The sequence below is a fragment of the Lissotriton vulgaris genome, chromosome 1_2 (assembly GCF_964263255.1).
Source record: "Lissotriton vulgaris chromosome 1_2, aLisVul1.2, whole genome shotgun sequence".
Classification (NCBI taxonomy): Eukaryota; Metazoa; Chordata; class Amphibia; order Caudata; family Salamandridae; genus Lissotriton; species Lissotriton vulgaris.
In genome coordinates, this window is record NC_141686.1 from 346,202,924 (window position 1) to 346,229,511 (window position 26,588).

The following is a 26,588-nucleotide window of genomic DNA, read 5'->3' on the forward strand; positions in this document are numbered from 1 at the left end:
TAAGCCATTACTCTCGGCCAATTCAACCTACGCATGTCATTAGACATGTCGGGTAGCGGATCTTCAGTTGGTGGAAGGTTCCCACTTTTAGCCGGCCACCAATTATGGGCCACACAGAGAGGATTATGGTCACTCTCCAGCCTACCCTTTATTTCCATGTCGCATATTAAATGCCACAGGTTCAGGCTACAGAGGACATAGTCTATCCGACTTTGACTACGACCATTCTCGAATGTGCAGGAGCCACCCCTGTCACTCTTCGTTCTCCCGTTTAGCGCTCGCAGTCCCTGTTCCAGGCAAATAGCATTCAGACGTATTATGTCATTTGTCCACCGCCTAACCGGGGTCAGATCTAGAGTTGGGACGCCCCATTGCGTATCTTACTCTCGCCCCAAAGGATCATCAGAAATATCTAGGGGTTCAAAAGTCCTGTTTAGGTCACCAGCAACTATAACCTTGTTACCCAAGGACTGTTTTTCCAAAAGAGAAGACAAGGCCTCTATGGTAGGTGACTTCCCTCTAGTGCTGCCCCTAACATAGACATTGTAAATATCTAAACCTTCCCAATAATCTGATGCCATTCTTATCATTTGGATGTCAATGCAACCAGATTCAACCACTTTAATTGTTACAGGTAAGCCTTGACGTATCCAACTTGTTAGACCCCCCCCATCGGTCGACCCTTATCACCTTTACTCGCTGGAATTGAGAAGTTTAAGTAGCCAAGAAGGAATATAGGATCGCAAGCCCATGACTCTTGGAATAGGCACACATCAAAACCATTGATGAAGTCTATCCAATTTTGGGATACAAGCTTGCTGCCCAATTCCGCAATGTTCCATGAAACCAATGTACCCAAATTTGAACCATTTATGGGAGCTGATCCTAAATGGTACGCCCCGGGATGGCTAGTTGGGATTCCTACAGTCCCCTCCGTATCTACATTTTTATCCTCGTTATTATACACAGCCTTCTGGATACCAGCAATGTTAATTGAATTTGGTTCCTCACTTTCCGGTAGCCCAGGAATTATTACAGGCTCCCCACACATTGCCTCTAAATGAGTGCTTTCCTGGTCGGTACTAGTGTCATTTAAGTCCACATTTTCTAGTACCCCAGGAATTAATGCAGGCTCCCCATATATTGCCTCAAAATTCATACTTTCCCTATTAATCATAGTATCATCATAGTCCGATCCCTTGGTGTTATTACCATCTTGTCAATCAACCCACCCCTGGTCTACCATCGCTTCAAAGCGGTTAAAGGTTGGTACATTGTAGTGGGTGCCGTACTGGTAGGGTACAGTAAAAGGGTCGAATTCTAGGGGCGTGGAGTAATAGTAACAACCTGCTTCTGGGGTTTTACCAAAATGGATACCTGGTGGTCTCGGGTAGAAGAAAGTTAGGTCGACTACACCGATTCCAGCACTGCCTGTGCCCAAGTTCTGCCTAAACACGAATAGACCCCTGCCCCTGCATCTTGTTGGTAAAATACTTATGATCCGGAGGGTTCCATGGGTTGGTCATCTGGCAAAAAATATAAGGGGCGACTGTATTTTGATAAATTTTAACAACCCGAAAATTGTTGATTATATTTGTAACTGTAGATACCCTAGTACAGGAACGACTATTCATTCTCTCCCACTGACATACTTTTATCCCCCAGGTTATTTTGCCCCACAGTTAGATGGTTGGACATTGGTACAGCGTAACGGTAGGGGACCACCTCAGGGGGGATGGCATATGCCCCCCCCCACATGAACACCTTTCTCAGTCACAACCGCTTTGATTGCCTGGAGGCTGTTGATTGACTCGTTGATGAAGTAAGAGAATTGAATAATCCGCTTCCCCCTTTGGATGGTTGCTCTCCCGACTCATTTACATTATGACCGTCCGTGGGGCATGAGTCTTCAAATGTAGCACTAGGTATTCTGAGAAACTCTATTATTGTACCTAGCCAGGACTTAGGTGAAACCCCATGTGTCCCAATCTCCCATAAGGTTCATAGTAATACTTTCAAACTTGTTTCGTGGAATGTGGCAGGTCTGCGAAACAAGCTCTCTTTACCTGATTGGAATAGTTTTATTGATGGGCATGACATATGTATGTTTCAGGAGACATGGAGCCTCGAACCTTTATATAAGCAGGGATTTTCTTGTTTCTACGTTCCTGCTACTACGGTGGGGTGTGGTCGCCCCTCTGGAGGGCTTATGGTATGGGTGAGGGTGGACTTTAATCTCAAGATTTCTCAGCATACTTGTTCATCTTTGGATATTATGAGACTTTCCATTGGGGGTATGAATGGTGTCCCCCCTTGGGAACTCTTTAATGTATATGCTAGAGGTACCCAAAGGGGGGCTAAATCCACTACTATTGATACTTTAACTGATCTGCTTAAAATGTGTTCTCCTGACTCTGTAATTTTTGTTGCTGGGGACTTTAACTGCTCGTTTGAACCTTTGGCAGTAGATGACATTCTCGGAGTGTATGAAGACGATGCCCAATGGGGCATTCCACCCCTTTCCCTCCCGCCTGTGAGGCAATGGTCTCCAGTAGTTATTCAGCTGAATGCTCTAGCGATTGAAACAGGTCTAAGAGCTGTGAATGGTCGTACCAGCTTCGATGCTCAGGGGGCAAATACATACAATAGAGTATTGTTCAGAGTAGAATCGACTATATAATGGTAGATAGGAGAGCATGGAAGTCAGTGGTGGATATGGCCATTATACCATCAGTAGAGAGTGACCATAACCCCCTGTCCCTTACACTGGTGGATTTGTGGCAGAGAAATGAACACACCCCACCAAATAGTGTGAGGCTAATAACCAAGCAACAGATTCCTTAAGTGGCCTAAATTTAGTATGGATGAAACCAAATTAAGCGCTCTGGGTGGAATCCTTATTGAGCAGTCCCTAAGGCTCTCTGTAGCATGTGATGGCGTGGCTGGCCCTCTAGAGGCGGAAGCCATTTACACTGATACTATGAATCAGATTGGCAAACTGTTTATAGTTCCAGGGAAAAAGAGGTTGACATCTGTAAAACCGGTGGGGAAATGGTTTGATAGCAATTGTAGAATGATGAAAAATAATGTAATTCTTGCAATCAAATCACGTAATCCAGTAGCTGTTCAGTTGGCCAGACTGCATTATAGACATGCTATAACAACAGCTAAAAGGGAGTGGGAAGAATCCCATTGGGAAAGCCTCAGAGATGCAACTAATACCAAGAATGGTGATCTATTTTGGGCCTTGGTCAGAAGATCGAATGGTTGCGATCCTGACCAAATCCCGAACCATATCACAGATAATGAATGGTTTGAGCACTTTAGTAAACTCTATGGTGGTAATGAACTGCCCGGAGCCTCAGTGTATTTGAGCGGTGCCCTGGATGCTGGATCTGGACAGGCTCCTCTCCCTAGAGTTGATAAAAAAGAGGTCTTGGCTGCAATAGCCAAGATTGTGCCTGCTAAAGCCCCAGGGCAGGACGGTGTACCTGGTGACCTTTTTAAAGCGAATCCTGACGGTTGGGCCATTTATTTTGCATTTCTGACGAATGCTTTGTTGGAAGGTTCACCTGTCCCAAATTCATGGAAGGCAGCAGAAGTGATCCCTATTTATAAGAAGGGACCCAGGGAGGACCCTGCCAACTATCGCCCAATTAGTCTTATAGATGTGGGGCAGAAATTCGTTGGCAGGGTACTCTTGGAGAGGATTCTTTCCTGGGCCGAGGATAATAGCATCATCTCACCCTTTCAGGCAGGCTTTAGGGCTTGCACAGGCACGGTAGATCATGTGTTTAGGCTAGTGCTTTTACACTGGAAGGTGGTTAGCATTGGCAAAGGCGGTCTTTATTTGGCATTTATTGACTTGAAGACCACCTTTGACATGGTTCCCCGAGACCGCCTTTGGCTGATCTTGGAGGAGATGGGGAATCCTTTACCAATCTTGAATCTTCTGGCACGCATGCATGACGGTACCTATGCCCGTATTAGATGGGGATCACAAGAGCAGAAAACTGATAGAATACCTGTGATTCGAGGGGCACGCCAGGACTGCGTGCTAGCCCCGACACTTTTCGCGTTATTAGTGAATGGTGTAGTCTCTTTTTTGCTAGAAATAAATGCTGATCCCCCAGTCCTGGCGGGTGATACAGTCCCCGCTCTTCTTTTTGCAGAGGATACGCTGTTGGTATCAAAAACTCCTGCAGGATTGCAGAAGTTGCTGGACCGCTTTTGTATGTTCTGCAAGCTTAGGGGTCTTGTTATAAATACCTCGAAAACTAAGCTCCTTTATTTTAATCCTAGTAAGTCATCCAGATCCACCCTCTCCTTGGACGGGGTGTCACTGGAACGCGTAAAAGAATTTGACTACTTAGGAATCAGAATTGCGGATAAATTAAAGTGGCAAACTCACGTTGATAAAATGGTATTAAATCATAAAAGGGTAGTTGGAGCTCTAGGGCAAGAACACCGTACATCCATCTCTAAGCCCATTGCTCCTGCATTGGATATTTACGCTGTAAAAGCTGTTGGTTGTGCCCTTTATGGTGCGGAGATGTGGGGTTTTGAGTGTGTTGATGCCCTGGTCACTTCTGAGAATAAGTTTTTTAGGGAGCTGGTATCGCTTCCAAGGGGTACTCCCATCAAACCACTATTGAGTGATCTGGGTCGCCGCTCTATTAAGGAATTAGCCAGATTACGCCCTCTCTTATATTGGGCTCGGTTATGGCGGACACCGGAGCTCTCAAGGTATTTAGATAGTTTGAGAGAAGTTATGAATCTTCAAGGTGCTCACAAAATTAGCTGGATCCATAATATTAAGAAGCTCCTGCGCAAATCTGGCTTGCCAACTGACTGGGAGCCTGGGGACTCTTTATCCAAGACCGAAACTAAGCGAGCCTACTGGACCCGGGTTGATGATGAAGAACAAAGGGACCCAAGCCAAGGTAGGCTGACTGAGACTTTCAGACAGCATAAACAAAGCCCCGCTTGGAGTCCTACTTGGACTTTATTAGAAAACACAGACACACACAAGCTCCTGAGGCGGAAGCCGGGAGCTCTTGCTCGTTTTTTAAAATTGTTATTTCTTGCTTTGCAACTGTTTTTAAACATCCTCCACTCACCCCTGAGCACTTTCCCTCGGGAAACGCCACTGGAGACCTCACCGTACAGCGGATCTTAGCGCTGACGGGTAGGGAAAAACTGCATCGCCATCGTGCGCCAATACCCCTGGCCACGCCCACTGCTTGAGGTCACCCCCACTCCTCGAAGGCTTCATAAGCGCACTGATTGCTAGTCGCGCTTCTGACACACACAAGCTCCTGAGGCGGAAGCCGGGAGCTCTTGCTCGTTTTTTAAAATTGTTATTTCTAGCTTTGCAACTTTTTTTAAACATCCTCCACTCACCCCTGAGCACTTTCCCTCAGGAAACGCCACTGGAGACCTCACCGTACAGCAGATCCTAGCGCTGACGGGTAGGGAAAAACTGCGTCGCCATCGCGCGCCAACCCCCCTGGCCTCGCCCACTGCTTGAGGCCACGCCTCCACCTTCCCATATATATGTGCATTCCCTGGAAGCGCAGCGGACGAGCGCAGCGGGCGCGCCGGCAGCGCACCGAAGGCGCGCCTAAGGCAAGCCCGTCTGCGCCTGTCCGCGCCATGCCGGGCCTAGGGCCCCAAACCCTTGGACAAAATGGTCCATCATTGCGGACCTTTTCATCAGACACGCTACACTCTCTGAGACACCCGATGAAACATAACTGTACAGTTTTACCGAATGACCGACTTAATTCCATCTTATGCCCATCCTGTAACTTCCATCTAAAGGCCCCTCAGCGCTGCCAACGGTTTACCACAAGTTGCCAACTTTCACAGAAGTGGTCTATAGGCAGTCTTAATTGTCGATCTCTCTGTAAACATAAAAGAGACATCTACGACCTTCTGTCGGAAGACACCTTTGATGCCCTGTTTCTTACTGAGACTTGGCTACATGGCAGTGCGGGTTCCGACATCGCTGAAGCTTTACCATCTAACTATGCTATTATCAGAAAAGACCGAGCAATCGGTACGGGGGGAGGCATAGCGGTCATTTATAAAAGATCATTCCACTGCACCTTAGAACCAATTCCGTTAATCGCCTCTGAAACGGCCCTTTTCAAACTACAATTGCACCCTAAATTCACCTTCACTGGTCTGTTGATTTACAGACCACCTGGTCCCGCCCAAGCCTGGGCCACCCAATTTGTGGATTGGATTGCCTCTGTCAGGAGCAATTATGACAGTCTGTCTATCCCAGGTGACCTAAATATACACCTGGACGACCCATCAAATAAACTAGGCAGCAACTTAATCCTTGACCTTGCGGTCATGAATATTGCACTCTGGAACTCAGGATCTACTCACAAAGGAGGACATCTCTTGGATCCTGTCTTTTCCAGTATCTCTCTGTCACAGTGCTCTCCTGCCCTACCTCTACACTGGTCAGACCACTATCTAGTTAACTTCAGCGTCCCCAATCCAACGGATAATAAGCTATCCAGCCCTCTGTTACAGCTTCGAAACAGAAATTGGAAGAAGCTGGATATAAACCATCTGATTTCCACCTTAGACTCTGCCCCTGTGCGCGAGATTTTTGACTCTGAAGATATTGAGATAGTAGCCACAAAGATAAACAAGTGGCTGTTTGGAGCCTTAGATATATGTCTGCCCCAGACTCATAAAAAACTTAAAACCCACAACCTCCCTGCACCATGGTTCAATGAATCACTAAAGGCCACAAAATCCAAATGCAAGCGTTTGGAACGCATTTGGAGAATTGATTACTCCAGTATAGCTGGCACTATCTACAGAAAGGAACTGAAATCTTATCACAAAGCCTGTACTGTGGCTAGAAAAACCTATGTGGCTAAGACCATTGCTGAGGCTGCAGAAAAATCTAAAACACTGTTCAATTTAGTAAAGGACTTAGCCGGTGCTAACACTACCGCCAAATCTCCTCCGTTGAACAATGATCAATGTGAAGAACTGGCATTGTTCTTCACAAACAAGATAGAGACCATCTATCAGGACATAGTCTTACAACAACAGACTCAGGCCAAAACACACCCAGATCCTGTCCCCAGTGAGATGATTACCTCCTACCCGATTGATCTGTCCCACGAGCCATTGTTATCTTGGCCTGAACGTAACATTCAGGACCTTCAAGCCATCTTATGGAAATTGAAATCGGGCTCCCCGTCTGACCCTCTCCCCACTTCAGTACTAAAACTTTTAGACACTTCGCAACTTGCTGTAATATGTCCGACTCTCAACCTTTCCCTTTCCTCAGCGAAGGTGCCATCTATGTGGAAACATGCAATGGTCTCACCATTGCTAAAAAAAACATCAGCAGACCCCAAAATCCTGGCCAACTTCCGCCCGATATCATTACTACCTGCTTTCTCCAAAGTCTTGGAGACTCACGTCCACGGTCACCTTGCCAAATACTCGGAGGTAAATGACTTACTTCACCCTTCCCAATCGGGTTTCCGCCCTGGTTTCTCGACAGAGACAACACTGCTCAGGGTGATGGAAAACCTTCGACGCTTGGTCGACAGAGGGGAGTCTGCTGCGCTGATCCTTTTGGATCTCAGCGCAGCATTTGACACCATCTCCCACCCTATCTTGCTAAATTCTCTCTCGGCCATGGGCATCAGGGGAACTGCATTGGATTGGATTGCATCATTCCTTACTTTTAGAACTTTTCAGATTACCTCCAACACCTCGACCTCTAAAATCCATTGCTCCCCCTATGGGGTTCCTCAGGGATCAGTTGTGAGTCCCCTGCTGTTTAACCTGTACGTAACCCCTCTTGCCCAGATTGCAGAAGAAACAGGTTTAAACATGTTTACTTATGCAGACGACTCACAGATTGTCTTTTCACTTTCTAAAGGAGATCAGAACGCTTCCACTTGCCTTCAAATTGGCCTCAGAAAAATTGCAACTTGGATGAGTAATAACATACTGAAGTTGAACGGCAACAAAACAGAGGTTATAATTTTGGGTCCAGATCACCACCTTTGGAACCCTAGACATTGGCCCCCCGAAATGGGTTCACTACCTACCCCGTCAAACCAAGTACGCAACCTAGGTATTATTATCGACAATGATCTAACTATGGAGCCACAGGTTAACCATGTAACTGCCACCTGCTTTACCAATCTGATATGGTTCAGAAAAATCATCTGGATGCTGCCAGAAGACATGCAGAAGTCTGTGGTAAATGCACTGATTACCTCCCGTTTGGATTACGGCAACGTCCTATATCTGGGATCAACGCAAGCAGTCATTAGATGCCTCCAACTTGTCCAGAATGCCGCTGCCAGGCTGCTTTGCAAGTGTCCCAGAAGGGAAAGAATATCTGGACACATCAAAGCACTCCACTGGTTGAAAATCGAAAATCGCGTCAAATTCAAGACATTGAGCCTCATGCACAGAATCAAATGGGGCAATGCCCCTAGATATCTACAGTCCCTCGTGCAGGCTTATATGCCGGCTCGCTGTCTCAGATCTGCATCTCAATGTCTCTTTTGCGTGCCGAAAGTGTGCAGAGCAAAGATTGGACGAAGTTCTTTTTCGCTGCTGGGCCCTAAGCTATGGAACGCTCTCCCACTGAACTTACATCTGGAAACTCATTACAACCATTTCTGTAGAGCCATCAAAACTTGGCTCTTTAATCAGTAAAGTCGCTCCGGCCCCCTCTCAGAGTTGTACAATCTGCTTTCTAATATTGTGTCTCTCAGCGCCGGGAAACCCTTGTTGGGTAGCTGTCGCGCTTTAAAAAACTAACTAATAAATAATTAAATAGATCCCTTTTTATCCAGTTCAGGCTGGGAACACTTCCTCTCCGCGATTACACCTACAAGTGGAAGCCGCCACACCAAACCTCTTCTGTATGCCCAATCTGTGAAGGTGTGAGGGAAAACATCCCTCATGTCTTCTTTGTATGCCCAGCCTATGCAAAACCTAGGCAGAAATGGCTCAAACCTGTGTGTCTGTTGCTCGGAACCAGCGACCACTCCTCTGCACTCAGAATACTCAAGGCTGACACTAGTACAACCTTAGTGTGTAGGGTGGCCACATTTCTTAGCTGGGCCTGGCTGATTAGATTGAAGGCTATTAGATGATCTTACCCCTAGCTGAATCTTTTTAAATATTCACAAAGCTGCTAAAAGTTTTATATGTATTTTAAAATATTTATTGAAATATGAATAGTTTTTATTATAATTTAAAAAAAAATGTAATGCTAATGAACTGTGGTTTTATATTTCTATGTGCTTTTATGATATTTTGTATATCGAAATAAAGCTTTGATGATGATGATGATGACTATTCCCACAGGGGTCGGTTAGTGCTTGGGACCGGACTGAGTGGCCAGGTGCAGGGAAGGAGGCTATCAAAGGGGCCTGTACGTGCGCAGAGGATGAAAGGACAAGTGGGTTTGGCGCGGGAAGTGACTCCGGGGCATTGACATGCTTATAAGGTTTTACAACCCCTGTATGTTTGTTCCGACTTATTCAGAGTACGGGGGATGATGGCGAGGTCAGGGTGATGCACAGGTGACCAGCAGTATACGAAATGGCCGCAGTATCTAAAATGGTTGCCGCTTACGCGCTCGCAAAGGCCTACGTTAAGCAAGATGGCGCCGGCAATGTTCATGTTATCGTTTTTAATTCTTACAGTCGCCCCTTTGAACATATCCTAGCCAGCTTGTCAGTTTACGTCAGTGTCCATAATATTTTGTATCTCTCTGTCATACAGTGCTTTCATAGTTTCAAACTGAGTGTCCAAAGTCTTAGGGCATAAAGAGTTCAAACAAAGAGAACACAAGGGCGGTATGCATTGTATCCCCAAACAGCAGCCCCATATTACAAAAACTGGCACCAAGATGATCATCAGTAGTTTCCATCCCCAGTCTTTCAAAATGCCCCAAAACCAGCTTCCAAGTGTCCAAGTCTCTGCTTCCTGATGGATCTCTGATGCCAACAGATGAAGATGTTCAATTACCTTGTAGACTGAGGGTGAGTTGTCAGGGATGAAGGTGCAGCAGCTGGCACCGATGATGCGGCATGCTCCTCCACGATCCGTTAATACCACGTCCAGAACAAGGCGGTTCTGTAAAGCTGCCAGGCGGACAGCCTGCAGCTTAGCAGTGTTGTTAGTGAGGATGCCAGCTGTGACATTCAAGGCTGTTTCTATTGCTTGGTTAAGGTGTTGAATGGCTCAGCTGTTTACCATCGGACCCCTTAACGGGAACAGTCCTTTAGCCACATCGAGGAACTGTGATGAAGTGGAGTCTGCTTGTTCTGTGTCCTTGGAGCGCCTTTCTCTGTGGTGGTTTGTTGGTGCTATATAGGTTGGAGGCAGAACAAAGGCGATGTAGCACGTGCCCAACCAACAGCCCTTTGGGAGCCAGGTGTAGGCTTTTGTACCACAGACGAAGTACATATTTGGTGATGCAACAAATGAAGGGGGGCGGCAGTGTTCAGAGTCCTTGTGATTTGGCAAGGGCTGTGGCCCACGATCTTTATCCCATGGCCTTCGATGCAGATAAGGCCTGAAACATTCACCACAGATAGGGCCACTGTCAGAGTTGCGGCAGTTCGTTTCCTTAGATATGGAAAGGTAGGTCTGGATGGGTTGTTGAACACTTGCATTTCAATCAGTTCTTTGTCGGGAATGTTCATCAGAAAGGTTGCATTTGAGGTCAGAGGGCAAAAGGGAGCGGATGTTTTTCCAGTTTTGTTCAGCCAGAACTCGTTGTAGAATTGTTTGATCGTTCCATTGGATGTGGCATTGTCTTTGTAGCTCTCTTGCAGGAGCATTAACCAAGTGAGGCAAGACCCATGAACAGGGAAGGGTGAAGGGGTGAAAGGAATGGAATGTTCAGTTGCATATGGTAGCAGCCCACAGATCCAACAGTTTATGGCATTGGCGGCAAGATTGTGCTGGTGCATAGCTATATGAAAGAGTTGTTCCAGAATTCCTTGCGTCGTTCTCGGAGGTGTGGCGACAGTGACACCAGATAGTGCTCTTTCTTGGTGGTGGGCTGCATGGTGGGTGACATTGTCCTGCAAGCGGGAGCACTCTCTTCAATGATCCAAACTGTGACCATTAGCAAGAGACAGATGAGGGATGTTGTAAAAAGTATGATTGTCTTTGTGATGTGCAGTGTGGCAATTTTGGAGTCTTTGCGGTGGTTCTTCGGTCATCCGGGATCTTCCATCACCTTCAAGAGGCTCGATGACTGGCAAGACCACATACTTTCGTCTAGCATTTCTCCTGGTAGCCTTTGTAGTGTTAGCTACCGCTCTGAGACTTTTGACTCAGTTAGTGGCCTGCTTCGTCGGAGCACTCTCCTTTTGTCATAGGTTTTACCCTTTCTTGGATGGTACTGTGGGATCGGGAAACTGCAAGTTCAAGTATCTCTGTCTCTGGGTACCAACTCAGGGCTGGTCGATCTTTGGTCAGCAGTTCTTCTTGCAGGTCCACCTCTTCGTGCGTTGCCAGTGTTGGGGATATCTTCTTACAATGGTGGGCGTGCAGACAATTTTTATCTCTTTCCACTCGAAGAGCAGTTTGGGTGGTGATAAAGACTTGCCAGGGGCCCGTCCACCTGGGTTTCAGATTCTTCGACCTCCGGAATTTCTGTGTCAGGACAAAGTCTCCAGGTTTGATATCGAGTCCTGGGCCCCTGGATACGTCTGGTATGGCTTGCTGCACTTGTTGGTGGATAAGAGTTAGTTCGCTCATCAATTTGTGCAAGTAGTTGGACTTTAATATGTCTGTGACATCATTAATGGTTGTCGGTTTTGGTGCCACCCAAATGTTCATTGGTCTGCTGAAGACAACCTCGTAAGGAGTCAATTGGTGTTTGGTCGGGGTGGAGCGCATTGATAGCAATGACAGTGGGAGGGCATCGGCCAGTGCAGCCCAGTCGTGGCAACTATTTTTGCTCGCTTTAGTTTTAGTGTGGCGTTGTGCCTTTCTAACAGGCCCGCTGATTGGGGGTGGAAAACGGCATGGAACTTTTGCTTTATCCCCAATCCTTTCAGTACGTTCTGTATGACCTCTACTATGAAGTGGGGGCCATAGTCACGCCATAAAATCCTACAAAGGCCATATCGGGGGAAGAATTATTTTAGCAATATCTTCGCAGTAGCTAAGGCGGTGTGGTCGCGGGTGGGGTAGGCCTCCACCCATTTGCTAAAGGCACACACGATCACTAGAATGTATTTAAGACCATGGCATCTCTCTAGCTGCATGTAGTCCATTTGGAGGACTTCAAAGGGATGGTGAGGGACTCCAAACCCTCCCCGTGGTACTACTGTTCCTTTCACTGGGTTGTGTTGCTGGCACACTATGCATTGCTGTACTAAGCGTTTTGCTGATTCGGTTATCTTGCTGTTATGCCATACTCTGGTGATTAGTTCGGTCATAGGGGCAGATCCTATGTGTGCTGGCAAATGTGCCATGGTCAATATGGGGATCAGATAGGCATTAGGTAACAGCTATTTATCTCTGTCTTTTGTCCTCCAGCAGCCTTCCTCGTCCTTTTGTCCCACCCGATCCCATTCAGTCAGTTCGTCCTGTGTGCCTGTCATTTAAATATCACTTATAGTCATTCTAGCGTCAGTCCATTGTTCTGCTTGTGACCTAGTCACGTACATTCGTATCGTGGTTCTGTCCTTGGCTGTGGCTCGGGCAGTAATGTCGGCTAGTGAGACGCGCGAGCACGTCAACCAAGATGGCCGCCGCCACCGGAGCTCCGTGAGCACCACAGCCTACAATACCTTAATTATGACGATTCTGACACAGAAAGTCGGCGAAAATACCGGCGCTTGCCTCCCTATGCTGCTCCTCACCTGTGAAGTCTTTTCCTGACAAATTTCTTTGACGGAAGTGCTTTTGCTGGCTTCATGGTTCCTGCTCCCAGCTTCACTTCCAGGTACTGCCGGTTTTGAATGCCTAGGGGGCGGAGTAAAATCTATGACAGGGCCTGGCTTGGGCCTAACCACGCCTACAGCTTAGTTTAGCTGCTGCACCTGTTGTTTTGAAGAGATTTTCGAAATTTTTTGCTCCTATTTACGTCATTTATATCACTTTTTGAGGTGGTTAGTCTTTATTTTAATATTCCTGTGTAATAGTGAATATTTTTTCACCTCTGAATGGATTCCAAACATTCCACTACTAATAAAAGAAAACAGCAGGTTTCTCCTCCTCCAACTAAATCCAAGGTGGTGGAGTCCTCAGAACCTTCTCTTGCGCTAATTTTGGAAGAAATTAAAGCATTGCGTCTAAACACTGACACTATTGCCTCAGAAGTCAAAAATGTTCGGAAAGACATGGCTTCCATTTCCATGAAGGTTTCAGACAATGTCATTAAAATTCAAGACAATAAAAATAAGTTGGACGCTTTCACTCCTTTAATGGCCAAAATTGCTTCAATGCACACTCAGCTGCTGGACTTGGAAAATCGCAATAGACAATATAATCTACGCATTTTTAATTTGCCTGAAGATGTTGAAGGGACCAATTGCCGACTCTATCTAGAATCTCTTCTACCGGGTCTTTTGAATATTAAGTTCTCCGAAAAATTTGAGATTGACAAAGCCCATAGAGTCCCATCTCATCGGAACCCTCGACATACTAAGCCACGACAAATGATATTTAAGGTACTGCGCCATCATCATTTGGTTCTAATTCAGAAAGCTGCCAGAGAAATTCCATCATTGTTGGTGAATGGTACCAAAATCTTTATTCACCAGGACTTTGCTAGAGAAACTGTGGCTATTCGTAAAGAATTTTCTTCCCTTCGTCCACAGCTGAGAAGCCTTGGTTTCAAGTATGGACTTTTTGACCCTTCTACAATGCGTGTGTGGAAAGATAATGTCTCCAAATCCTTTCAGCGTCCAGAAGATCTCCGGTTATTTCTTGATCAACAAGCTCCTCCATCCATGGATACTCAGGACCCTAATTCTTGAATTGGTGGTGTCTGACTTTATGTGTCACATCTCTGCATAATTTTCTTCATGGGCTCCAACGGTTACTGGCCATGCTTGAGGAACGTGTGTGAGTTTCTTTGTCTCTATTCATGTTTCTTGTTTGTTCCTTTCTCTCTCTTTTTTGTTTCTTCCCTTCCTATTTTCTGCACAGAGTTACTCTTTTCACCTGTCTTTCTATTCCTTCTTGTTCTGATTCCCTTCTTTCTTTTCTCTTAAATCTTAATGGCTAATATTCATAATATTAAGTTTGTTTCTCTAAATGTAAAAGGTTTAAGGCATCCAGTAAAACGTACAAAAATTCTGTATTATTTAGGTTGTTGTAAAGCTGATATTTGTTTTGTTCAAGAAACGCATGTTGACAATAAAGTGTTACAATACATGAACAAAAAATGGGTAGATTTTATTATCTCTTCGCCTGCTAACGATAAAAAGAATGGGGTCGCTATTTTCTTTGCTAAGAGATTGCACCGTCAAATTCTTAATAAGATTTCAGATACTGAAGGCAGATATATTATAGTTAAAGTCAAAATACATGATTCTGTTTTCTTTTTGTTTAATGTTTACGGCCCTACTGCAGATGACCCTGTATTTTGGGCTACTGTTACAACAGAAGTTTTAAAGTTAGGTAAAGTCCCCTTGATTTTTGGGGGAGATTTTAATGTTTTTGCTGACCCCCTACTAGATAGATTGTCTACCTCTAGGTTTCGACCTTCTAAGATTTTTCATGCCTTTAAGACTTTTCTTCACACCACCAAGTTAGCTGACATTTGGAGACTACACTATCCCACTGCTAAGGAATTTTCTTTTTCCTCCAATCCTCACAACTCCCACTAAAGAATTGATTATTTTTTGCTTTCCCCCTCTCTCATTCAATTGGCAAATAATCCTACCATTGGTACTATTGACGTATCTGACCATGCCCTGATTTCTTTTGTTTTAAATGTTTCGTCTCCTTTTGTTAAACAATCTAGATGGCGTATGAATACTGACATTGTCCTTAATGACACTCATAAACCCAAATTATTGCAAGCGATTCAAGATTATTTTACATTTAATCCGGAGAATTCTACTTCTGTTATTAATCGGTGGGATGCATTTAAGGCTTATATCAGAGGTTTTACAATTTCTATTATGGCACATGAGAATAAGAAATTTAATTCTAATATCAAATCCTTAGAGAAACAAATAGCTCATTTTGAACGTTTATTTATTACTTCTAGTGATCCCCAATATAAACTTAAATTACAAAAGCTGAGATATGAATTCAATACTATTCTTAGTACTAGGGCTGGGGTCCAGCTTTCTAATTCTAATGCTAGATTCCGTTTCAATTCTAATAGGTCTGGTAAGCTCTTTGCTAATTATTTACGTATTAAAAGGGATAAAACACAGATTACCTCCATTCAAGGTCCTCAAGGTAAAATTGCACTTTCCCACAATGATATTGTGCAAGAATTCTTACATTTTTATTCCACCTTGTATAATAAGCCAGATTTTGTGATGATTCTCTAATTGATGCCTTTTTAAATTATTCTAATTTACCTCATATTTCTTCCTCCGATAAACTTGAGTTGGATTCCCCTATTACTACTGATGAAATACTGGCTGCTATTAAATCGCTTCCAAAAAATAAATCTCCTGGGCCTGATGCCATCCCTGCTGAATTTTATAAAGGATTTCAAAATCATTTATTACCTTATTTACACCAGATTTTTTCTCACTTCTTTTCTTCAGGTACCATTTCAGGCTCTTTTTCAGAAGCCTTAATGGTTGTACTACCCAAACCTGATAAAGACCCTACCCTTGTCTCTAATTACCGTCCCATTTCTTTGATTAATCAAGACTGTAAATTATATGATAAAATCCTTGCCTCTAGACTAGCCCCTGTCCTTCATTCTATTATACACCCTGACCAATCTGGTTTTATGAAAAATAGATATTCTGCTAACAATACTAGAACTTTATTGCATGTTATTGAACAAAGTCCCGCTCTCCTTGTTCCTGCTGGTGTTATGGCATTAGATGCAGAAAAAGCTTTTGATAAAATCCATTGGCAGTTTTTATTTAAAACTTTATTATCTTTTAATTTTGGCCCATCCTTTAGTCATATGATTTCTGCTCTATACTATGCTCCCACTGCTCGATTGTTTATTAATGGTCAGATTTCTAGCCAATTTTCCCTTTTTAGAGGTACACGTCAGGGTTGTCCCTTATCCCCTTTTTTATTTTTATTGGGAATTGAACCTTTTCTTAATTTCATTCGTCAATCTGAAAATATTCAGGGTATCACTATTAAAAATATTACTGTAAAAACTTTAGCATATGCTGATGATGTGTTATTATTTATTAGTAATTCTGCATCGTCTGTTCCATTTTTGCTCGACATTATTTCTAAATATTCAACTGTATCTGGCTATAAATTAAATGTTACTAAAACAGAATTTTTCCCTTTAAATATGCTTTGTACTCCTCATATGTTACCTTCAAAAGATATTGTTTGGCAAAAGAATAAGTTGAAGTATCTTGGTATATTATTTTCGTCCTCCTTACCGGCTACCTTGAAATTTAATTGTGATTTCATTCTTGATTATATTAAACAAAAAACCTCCAAATGGTCTCCCCTTCACCTCTCTTGGTGGGGAAGAATGGAATCTATTAAAATGAATATTGCCCCAAAAATATTTTATTCTCTTGCAATGATACCTACTCAATTCCCACTCAAAGTTTATAAAAATATTGATAAATTGTTATCTAAATTTCTCTGGAATAATAAACCTCCTCGCATTGCTTATAAAAAATTGAAAATTCCTAAATGCCAAGTTGGTTTTGCCCTACCGGATTTCTATTTATATCATAACGCTTTCATTTTAAAACAGAGCTCATTATGGTTTAATAGTTCACCTATTGTTAATCCCCCTATTTGGTTTCATATTGAAACTTCCCTTGCGAAACCTTTTCCTTTGCCATCCCTATTAACTATGTCTCCTACCTCTAAGATTATACATTCCTCGTCGATGCTCAAATCTTCAAGATTAATTTTTTATGATTTGGACTCTAATTTTGCGTTACCTCTACTCTCCACGGTGCATTATCTTTATGGCATAGTGCTTTAATAAAATTGAACAGAAATGTTTCTTTTTGGGTCTTCATGGATTGCTAAAGGTATTTTCTTTCTTAAAGATGTTTTCTTAGATGGTGCATTTATTCCTTTAGCTCAACTCCAATTAAAATTCAATCTGCCAATGTCAGATTTGTTAAAATATCAATTTCTATGTAATTCCATTTTAGATTCTTTCCCTGACGGCATTCCGTCTGTATCCTCAGCTGATTTTTTAATTTACATCAATACGGTTTCTGTTTCCTCAAAGGCAGTTTCTGTGTTTTATAAAAAATTTACTATTTCATTAGGTTCCAACGTTGATATAATTTCCACTTTTTGAAGTACTGAACTCTCCATTTCCCTATCAACTGATTCATGGTCATTGATTTGGACTAATAGTATTTCTGGTTGGTTACCAGTTTCACTTTTTCAAACTAATGCCTATATTTTGTTTAATTTTTTATGGACTCCGTTACGTTTATTTAAAGCTAAATTATTACCATCAAACCTATGTTGGCATTGTAATTTACATCCTGGTTCTTGACGTCACATGTTATTTGATTGTCCTATTATTATGAAATTTTGGTCTGAACTATGGAATGTTATATTGAAAATTCTGCCTATTTCTGATTTGCTTTCCTATAAATTGTTAATATGTAAATCGATTGCCTTAATTACTCCTCTTGAAGATGCTGAAGCAAAGTTATTTAATTTTCAGGTTTCGGCTGCGTTCAAATCAATTACTTTTTGTTGGAAGGATGCTACTTCTCTCTCAGTTCATGCTTGGTGGTCTTGGATTATCTTTACAAGAAGAGGTGCTCAATTATCTTTACAAGGTGTTCATCATAATTCCTTGCATTTTCAATCTTTTTGGTCACCTATAGATTCTTATATAAGGTTATGACTTCTGCTCTTTCAATGTTAATATGTTATTTATTGATTATCATATTGTTTTTGTAACTATTAGTTGGTAACTCTATTTGGTTTATTTAATATGACATGAATTGTATATTTCCCTCTTCCCTTCCTTCCTTCCCTTCCTTCTTCCCTTCAATTTTTGTTATCCTTTCATTGACGTTGATTTTTAGGCGATGCGATTTATTTATGAATGCTTATTTATGACTATGCTTATTCGCTTCATGTAATTTAATGAATTATATTATCAATTTTTTGTATGTATTTCTGTGTTTTGCCTCTGTCAAAAAATTCAATAAAATCATTTTGAACATAAAAAGTAATGTCGGCTAGTGCATTTCCCTGTCCAATGAGATCTGTCACTTTCTTATGTGCTTGGCACTTAATCACTGATAGCTGCTTGGGGAGGAGGACTGCTTCTGTCAAGGCAGAGACTAGATCTCCATGTAGGATGGGTGTGCCGTGCGAGGTCAGGAACCCTCTTTCCCTCCATAGAAGCCCAAAATGGTGAACCACCCCGAAGGCGTATTGGCTGTCGGTGTATACATTTACTGTCATACCAGCTGCTAAGATACATGCTCGTATGAGGGCAATGAGCTCTGCTGCTTGTGCGGATTGCTGGGTTATACGGGCTGTTTCGAGGATGGTACGGGCTGTGGTGACGGCATATGGAGCTGAAGTGGTGCCATCGGGGAGTTTGAGGCACGAGCCATCCACCCAAAGTTCCCCATCTGGTTCTGGAAAGGCAGTGTCTCGAAGATCTACCCTACTCTTGGTCTGTTCGTCATTGAGGGTCACACAGTCGTGCAGGGGAGTCACACCAGGGTTATGTTCGGGTAGAGGTAACAATGTGGCTGGATTGAGGGTGGTGCATCGCTTTAGAGTAATGTGTGGTGCTAGCAGGGTCAACTCGTATCCTGTCAGTCGTGCGCTAGTCAAGTGTTAGGTTTTTGTCTGGGTAAGTAGTGTGTCAACTGCATGGGGTACTAACACAGTGACGGGATTGGAGAGCACTATTCCTTCACTTTGGCGGATGGATTCTGCTGCGGCTGCCACGACGCGCAGGCACGCCGGCAACGCTCTAGCTACTGGGTCGAGAGTGGCAGAGAAATATGCACAAGGGTGATGTTTGTGGCCAATTGACTGAGTTAAGACGGACAATGCACATCCCTCCCTTTCATGCGTGTAGAGGAGGAATGGTTTGGAGTAGTCTGGGGTTCCCAGAACTGGTGCCGAACAAAGGGCATCTCGCAATTCTTTGAATGCTGACTGGCATTCGGTATCCAGGGAAAAGGTGAGGGGATGTCTTTGGCTAGGAGGGAGAGAAGGGGTTTGACAATGAGGCTAAAGTTCGGCAACCACTGTCGGCAAAAGGAGGTGAGGCCTATCAAAGAGCGGGCTTGCTTCTGATTCTTGGGAACGGGAGTGTCTAGAACTGTCTGAATCCTGTTGGGTGTGAGTTTTCTCCCTTCCTTCGATAAGAGGTGTCCTAGGTATGTTACTTGGGGTATGCAAAACTACAATTACTTTGTGACCATTCTCTGCAAGGAAGTGTAATAGTTGGATGGTGGCTGTGACAGCTAGTGGAGTGGTGTCTGCTGCTAGAAGGATATCATCTACATACTGTATCAACACCACCCCGTCTGGTAACTGCAAGGCGTCTAACTGTCTTTTGAGCGCCTGGCTGTAGATGCTCGGACTCTCGGTGTACCCCTGGGGTGCTCGACAAAATCTATATGAGCTGGATCTTAGGGTAAATCCGAAAAGATAGCGGCTGTCTTGGTGAATGGGTATGGAGAAGAAGGCATTCTTAAGATCGACAACTGAAAAAGTGTTAGCCGAGAATGGAATTAGGGTTAGGATGGTGGTGATGTCAGAAACTACTGGGTACTGCGGTACTACTATTTTGTTTATCTCTCGGAGGTCGATGATGAAGCGGTAGGCTTTTCCATCTCCCTCTCCCTGTCTCTTGATGATCGGTAAAATAGGACTGTTACATACATTGCTTACTACCTCTTCTACCACGCCTGCCTCAACCAAAGACTGTATGATATCGGTCACTGCTTTTTCGCCCTCTGGCGATATCTTGTACTGGGGTACTTTCAGTAAAGTTACGTCTTGTCGTATTGTCATGTGTACCAGGTCAATCATCATTCGTCCTACGTCTGAATCGGCCCTGCCACAGATGCGAGGGCAAAGTGTCTAGTAGGGATGTGTCTGTCTCAGAAATGGGAAACATGTGTCTGGATGGATTATCTCTCATGTGCTTGTGATTGTCATATAAGATGACTCGTACTCCGTCTGGGGAACATCTGATAGTCGTACGGAAATGTTTCAGTGGATCGAGACCCATAATGGCGTCTGGGGTATTGGAGGAGAGAAGGAACGACGTGTCGATAACATTGTTTTCAATTTTTAAGGGGAACGGTCTGAACAAAGGGTTGGTGGAGGGTGTACTGTCAAATCCTATTGAGGTTATGTGTGAGCCAGACAAGGGTGCCCTTGGAATCAGTCGTTTGGATAGTGCACTACGTGTTTCCACTGTGTCTACCAAAAATGGCGACTCTGTGCCCAGGACCTTTGCGGTAACATAAGGGCCTTGCTGGTCAACATAGAGCTCGACTGGATCCCTCCGTTGCCCTTGGCTGTCCTACGCAAAGTCATGTGTGTTGTCGAAATCAGACTGTTGATACTGATTCCGTCTGGGATGATCAAATGTGTTTGCTCTACCTGGTCTCTCTTCGGTAACTTCATTCATGTACCCATTCCCACGTCCTCTTCCTTTCTGTCAGTTTACTATTTCTCTCATCCCTCTGCCCCTATCATTTCCTAGCAGAATTGGGCATTGAGTTTCCAGTGTTCGCACTCTTTACAAAATGCACACTGATCCTGTCCTAAGTCTGGTCGTCCTGTTAATGGCGTCGATGGATTGCTTCTAGGCGGTTGTACCCTATGGGTATTCTGTTGGTATGCTCCTTTATATTGCTCCCTTCCCGTACTCACTATTTGGAGCTGCGCTATAATTACCCTTTCTTTTAAGTCTTTCTTCTTTCTTTCTGTAGCTCTATCGATCTCATTTTTCTGGTGTTCGTAGTACTGGGCCAACTGGAGGATGGCCGCTGGTTTAGAGGCTACCCAGCTGCTTTCGCTGGTCTGCAGTTTTTGCGATACTTCCGGTAGCAGTCCCTTAACATAATTCTGCACAAACAAGTGGTGTCCGGTTGCGGTGACATGTCTTGTCCGCTGTAATTGGAGAATACTGTTTCGAATCGGGAGAAGTACTCTGAGACATCCTCCTGTGGTTTCTGGTGGCATGTGGTTACAAAGGACCAATCAATCTTTTTCTACTGGATTATGGTTTTGACTTTCTGTACTATCTTTTCGGGAAGGCCTAATATGGCTATTACTGGTTTCTGTCTGGGGTTTCGCTGTTTATCTAAAACACCGAGTTGTTCCCAGGTATGGCCGAGCAGCTCAGTGTGGTCTACTCTCCTAATTTGCTACCCCACATCCGCTGGCAGACATAGCCCAAAAAACAAATCGATATCGGCGAGTGTCATAATGGTTGATCGCAGAGCGGTACCTAGCTCTGTATAAAATGCAGTGGGGATCTTACGTAAATCCGGTAAGGATTTACGGAACGTTAGGATGTCTTGTCTGTCCCACGGCTGGTACACCCAATTATAGACCACGCTACCTTTAGCATCTTGGTGGTTAATGTCATCATTGTTCCCTTGTCCCCTAGGAGGGACCCAATAAGGGGCAGCTTCCTTTATCAGCATCATGTTATCTGGCTTTTCTATCGGGGCCCTGCCGTTGTGGGTGTTTTATCTTTAACTATAATAATAATAATAAGGGAAATTTGTAGAGCGCCTGGTTACGCGCAACGGCGTGTCCCCGCGCTGTGGTGAGTGGAACCAGCAGAGTTACAACCGCACAGTTCTTCCTGAAGCCAAGTTCCGAAGGCTCCAGGCGAAGGTCTAGTGGTAGGGCATTCCAACTTTTCGCGCCCAAGTATCTAAAGGACCTGCCCCCCATGCGTGCCTTTTTTATCCTAGGGACCTTCAACATCCCAGCACAGGAGGAACGCAGAGCGCGTGCAGGTGCGTACCGGGTGACCAGACCCCAAAGCGGAGCAGGTGCCTTACCGCACAGAATGCGGTGGCAAGTGCAGAGAGCCTTAAACTCAACCCTGCTCCTTACCGGGAGCCAGTGAAGGGCCTGAAGGGCTGCTTTAGATGCCGATCTTTTGGGGAGCTTCAAGATCAGGCGGGCTGCTGCATTTTGCAGCACCTGGAGGCGGTTGATGGCCTTTCCAGTTGCTCCCAGATAGAGCAGGTTGCCATAATCCAGGCGCGATGTGACGAGGGCATGCAACAGCGTCCTTCGGGCTGTTGTAGGGAGCATATCTAAAAGTTTCCGCAAGCTTTTCAGGACGTTGAAGCAGACCCCCACCACACGGCCTATCTGAGGTCCAAAAAACAGATCCGCATCCAGCCATACTCCCAGATTTTTCGCTTCCTGACAGGGTGTGGGAACATCCCCCAAACAGGGTGGCCACCATGCCGATGACCAAACAGACGGCCCCCCCACCACGAGCACTTCAGTCTTGCTGCCGTTTAACTTCAGGCAGTTGGTGGACATCCAGGTAGCCAGCTCCTGCTTGCAGGCCCTGAAGCTGTCCACCCCAAGACTGGGTGCGTGCGATAGGGAGATGACCAGCTGCGTGTCATCAGCATAGGACACTATGTGCAAACCGTGGCTTTCAACGATAGGTGCCACCAGAGAGACATAAAGATTGAACAAGGTTGGGCTCAGGGACGAGCCCTGAGGCACGCCTGCCCAAACCAATCTCCCTTGAGTAGCAGTCTCCCTGTCGAACCTGAAAGCCTCTCCCTGTCAGGAAAGACTGGATCCATCCAAGTGCAGCACCTGATACCCCTCCATCATTCAGACACTGTAGCAAGGTGGTATGGGCTACAGTGTCGAATGCTGCGCTTAGATCCAGAAGGATGAGAGCCATAGTCTGGCCCTCATCCATCCCCTGGCGTAAGGTCTCCACTGCCATCAGTAGCGCCGATTCAGTAGAGTGGCGGGGACGGAAACCAAACTGGGTCTCGTGCAGGAGGGTAGCCTTTTCCACGAAATCCATCAGCTGGGTATTTACCGTTTTCTCCGCCACTTTAGCCATATAGGGTAAAAGGGAAATTGGCCAGAGGTTCTCCAGTTTTTCGAAGCTGATGTTAGGCTTCTTTTGGAGAAGTAGCACTACCGCCTGTTTCCAATCTCTGGGCACAGTCTTGGGCCTAAAGGAGACATCCAGAAGATGTCTAATATACGGCTCCAGAGCCGGTAGACTGCCGACTAGCCGTTTTGGCGTCGTTGGATCCCGAGGGGAGCCTGACTTTACTGATCCACAGATCTACATGAGAATCTCCGGAGATGGGGTGGCAAAGTTGGTCAGCATATGTTGGTCGCTCCTATCCCTAGGGGATTCTACAAACTCAGACCCTGTAATAGGATGGCTAGGGAAGGCCGAGTATATTTTTGCTACTTTTTCGGCGAAGAAGTTCGCAATCCTGTTACAGGACTCCACTGAGCAGTCATCTGGCGCAGTGGAGGGCATCCCACCCGGAAGAGTTTTGTATATTAAAAACAGTTCTTTTGTGGAATTCACAGCCTCCCTGATATGCCGCTTTGGCCTTCCTAATTAACCCATGATAGGCGCGCCTCCCAATTACATATTCCTGCTTGCCATCCGTGGCAAATGCCCCCCGCCACTGCCTTTCAGCTTGCTTCAGTGCTGCTTTAGCGACCCGAAGCTCGTCACTATCCCACGGGCCGTTTTTTGAGTACGGCAGCCCAATTTTGCAAGGGAGAGTGGGGCCGTGCAATCTAGTGCCTCAGTTATGCACTTACAGAGGTTGGCGTTAGCTGTATCCGCATCATCCCCCCTGGGCTTCCCCCTCTAATAAGTGCCGCACTAAACTTAACTTGGGAGAAGGTGGCCCATCTCCGCCTCGGGTAATACAGGGGCGCTGGCTCCGGTAATCTAACCCCTGGGATACATATGGTAAAAGGTACCAAGTGATGGTCCGACCAGAAAATAGGAATAGGAGTCAGGGCATCTACTTCCCCCCAGTTGGCGAATATGGGGTCCAGCAGGTGGCCTTGCTGGTGGGTGGGATCTTTTACTTTCTGATCCAGCTGAAGGGCATATAATACTTGGCAGAGGTCCATGGTGGCTTTGTCCATGGGGTCATCCAAGTGCAAGTTAAGGTCCCCTAGCACCAGGAACCTATCCCTGCACAGCGCAGCCTCAATAACGCCTTTTACTAGATTCCTACTCCTGAGGCGGATAGCCGGGAGCTGCACTTTTTGCTTGTTTTTTAACTTTTTAAATCATTTGAGTGTTGTTTGAAAATCTGTTATTGTAGCCTACCTTCAGACCCACTGTTCATGTCCTGGGAGCCTGCTGATCACGAGCAGCGCCTCCCTCCCTCAGACAAAACGCCCTCTGGCCGCCGCCATCGACGGCGTGCAGCGAGGCCACGCCCCCTTTCTGGCCACGCCCCCCGCCGAGTTTAAAAGCACTGAATACGAGCGCATCTCTAAAGATTCCTACTCCTGAGGCAGATAGCCGGGAGCTGCACTTTTTGCTTGTTTTTTTACTTTTTAAATCATTTGAGTGTTGTTTGAAAATCTGTGATTGTAGCCTACCTTTAGACCCACTGTTCATGTCCTGGGAGCCTACTGACCACGAGCAGCGCCTCCCTCCCTCAGACAAAACGCCCTCTGGCCGCCGCGGTCGACGGCGTGCAGCGAGGCCACTCCCCCTTTCTGGCCACGCCCCCTCGTCTCCGCCACACTATAAAATGTGCCACTGGAGGAAGCGCAGCGGACGAGTGCAGCGGGAGCGCCGTTTGCGCGCCGAAGGCGCGCCTAAGGCAAGCCCGTCTGCGCCCGTCCGTGACCGGATCGCGTCCAGCGCCAGCCATGCTGCCTGTGTCCATTCACACAATCAAAGGATAGTCTGGTCTGATGCGGAGCTCCGGTCACTGAATGTCGCCACTACCTGTCAGTCGCCTAAGCTCAATCTGACGACTTTGGATCTCCCTCCCCATTGCCCACATTGCCAAAAGTCCCTAGGCATCGTCTCTCCTCAAACAACCTCACCTCTCAAAATAGCAAGTAAACCATCTCGTAACACCTCCTCCACCCAACTTAGGATCGGTCTACTTAACTGCAGATCCCTCCCCAAGCATGCTGATGATTTATGCTTGCTAATAGCGGACTCAAAATGGGATGCCTTGTGCCTCACAGAGACATGGCTCAATGAAGACAACATGGCATCCATTTCGCTAGCAATCCCGCCAGGCTTTAAAATGAGTTTTTCTAATAGAAAGGAAGGCCGAAGAGGTGGTGGAGTGGCTTTCATCTACAACGAGAAATACACATTATTGTCCTCCACTCCCACCACATTTCCAAGCATTGAGGGGCTACACTTCTGCCTCCAAATCACCCCCCAACTGTCTCTTACAGGCCTAGTTATTTACAGACCCCCGGACTGCCCGACATCAGCCTTGAGTAAGCTCATGGACTTTATAGTCCTAAATCCTCTAGACCACTCCTATTATATCGTAGTCGGCGATTTTAATCTTCACACCGACAATCCTGACTGTCCACAGGCCACTCACCTTATCGCTACCCTGCAATCGGCCAATCTAACTCAAGTTATTGCAGGCCCCACGCATCGGGCGGGGCATATGCTGGATCTTTTCTTTTCCAACATAGTGAACACAACAGCCAACTCTCCGCTACCACTGCTCTGGACGGACCACTACTTAATCACCATGACAATCCCAATCCCTCCCCAATCTCAGATCACAGGGAAACGTTCCTATGTGCGGAGAAAATGGGACAATCTAACAGCGAACACACTATGTCCGGCACTTCGTGCAAACCCCCTACCCCTTACCTCGGATGTAAATTCCGATGCTGCATCTCTGAACTTGTGGATAGGCAAAGTAGTGGACTCTATAGCGCCGGCCAGTATTGCTACGTCACGCAGAGAATCTCCCTCTGCTCCGTGGTTCTCCCCTGAACTCAGGGCCGAAAAAAGTAAATGCAAAAAGCTGGTGCGCCTCTGGCGAGCAAATTATTGCGATTCAGCCAAAACCAGCTATAAAAAAGCCCTTCATGCTTTACATTTATCCATCAAAAAAGCCAAAAAAATCTTCTTTGAGACCTCCATCCAGCAGACGGAACAATCAAGCAAAGAGGTTTTTAAGATTGTTCAATCTTTCTTTAAGCCCAGAGCTATCGAGACGGATATCATCCCATCCGTAAAACTATGTGAATCCATATCAGACTTTTTTGACACCAAAATATTAAAAGTGTATGATACTTTTACGGACCCCGAGCCGACATTAATAGATGAGTTGGGAGTTTCTGAGTTGCCCACTACCCCCCTAAATCAATTTCAGCCTATTACCTTCTCTGAGGCATTGAAAGAAATACAAAAATGTAAATGT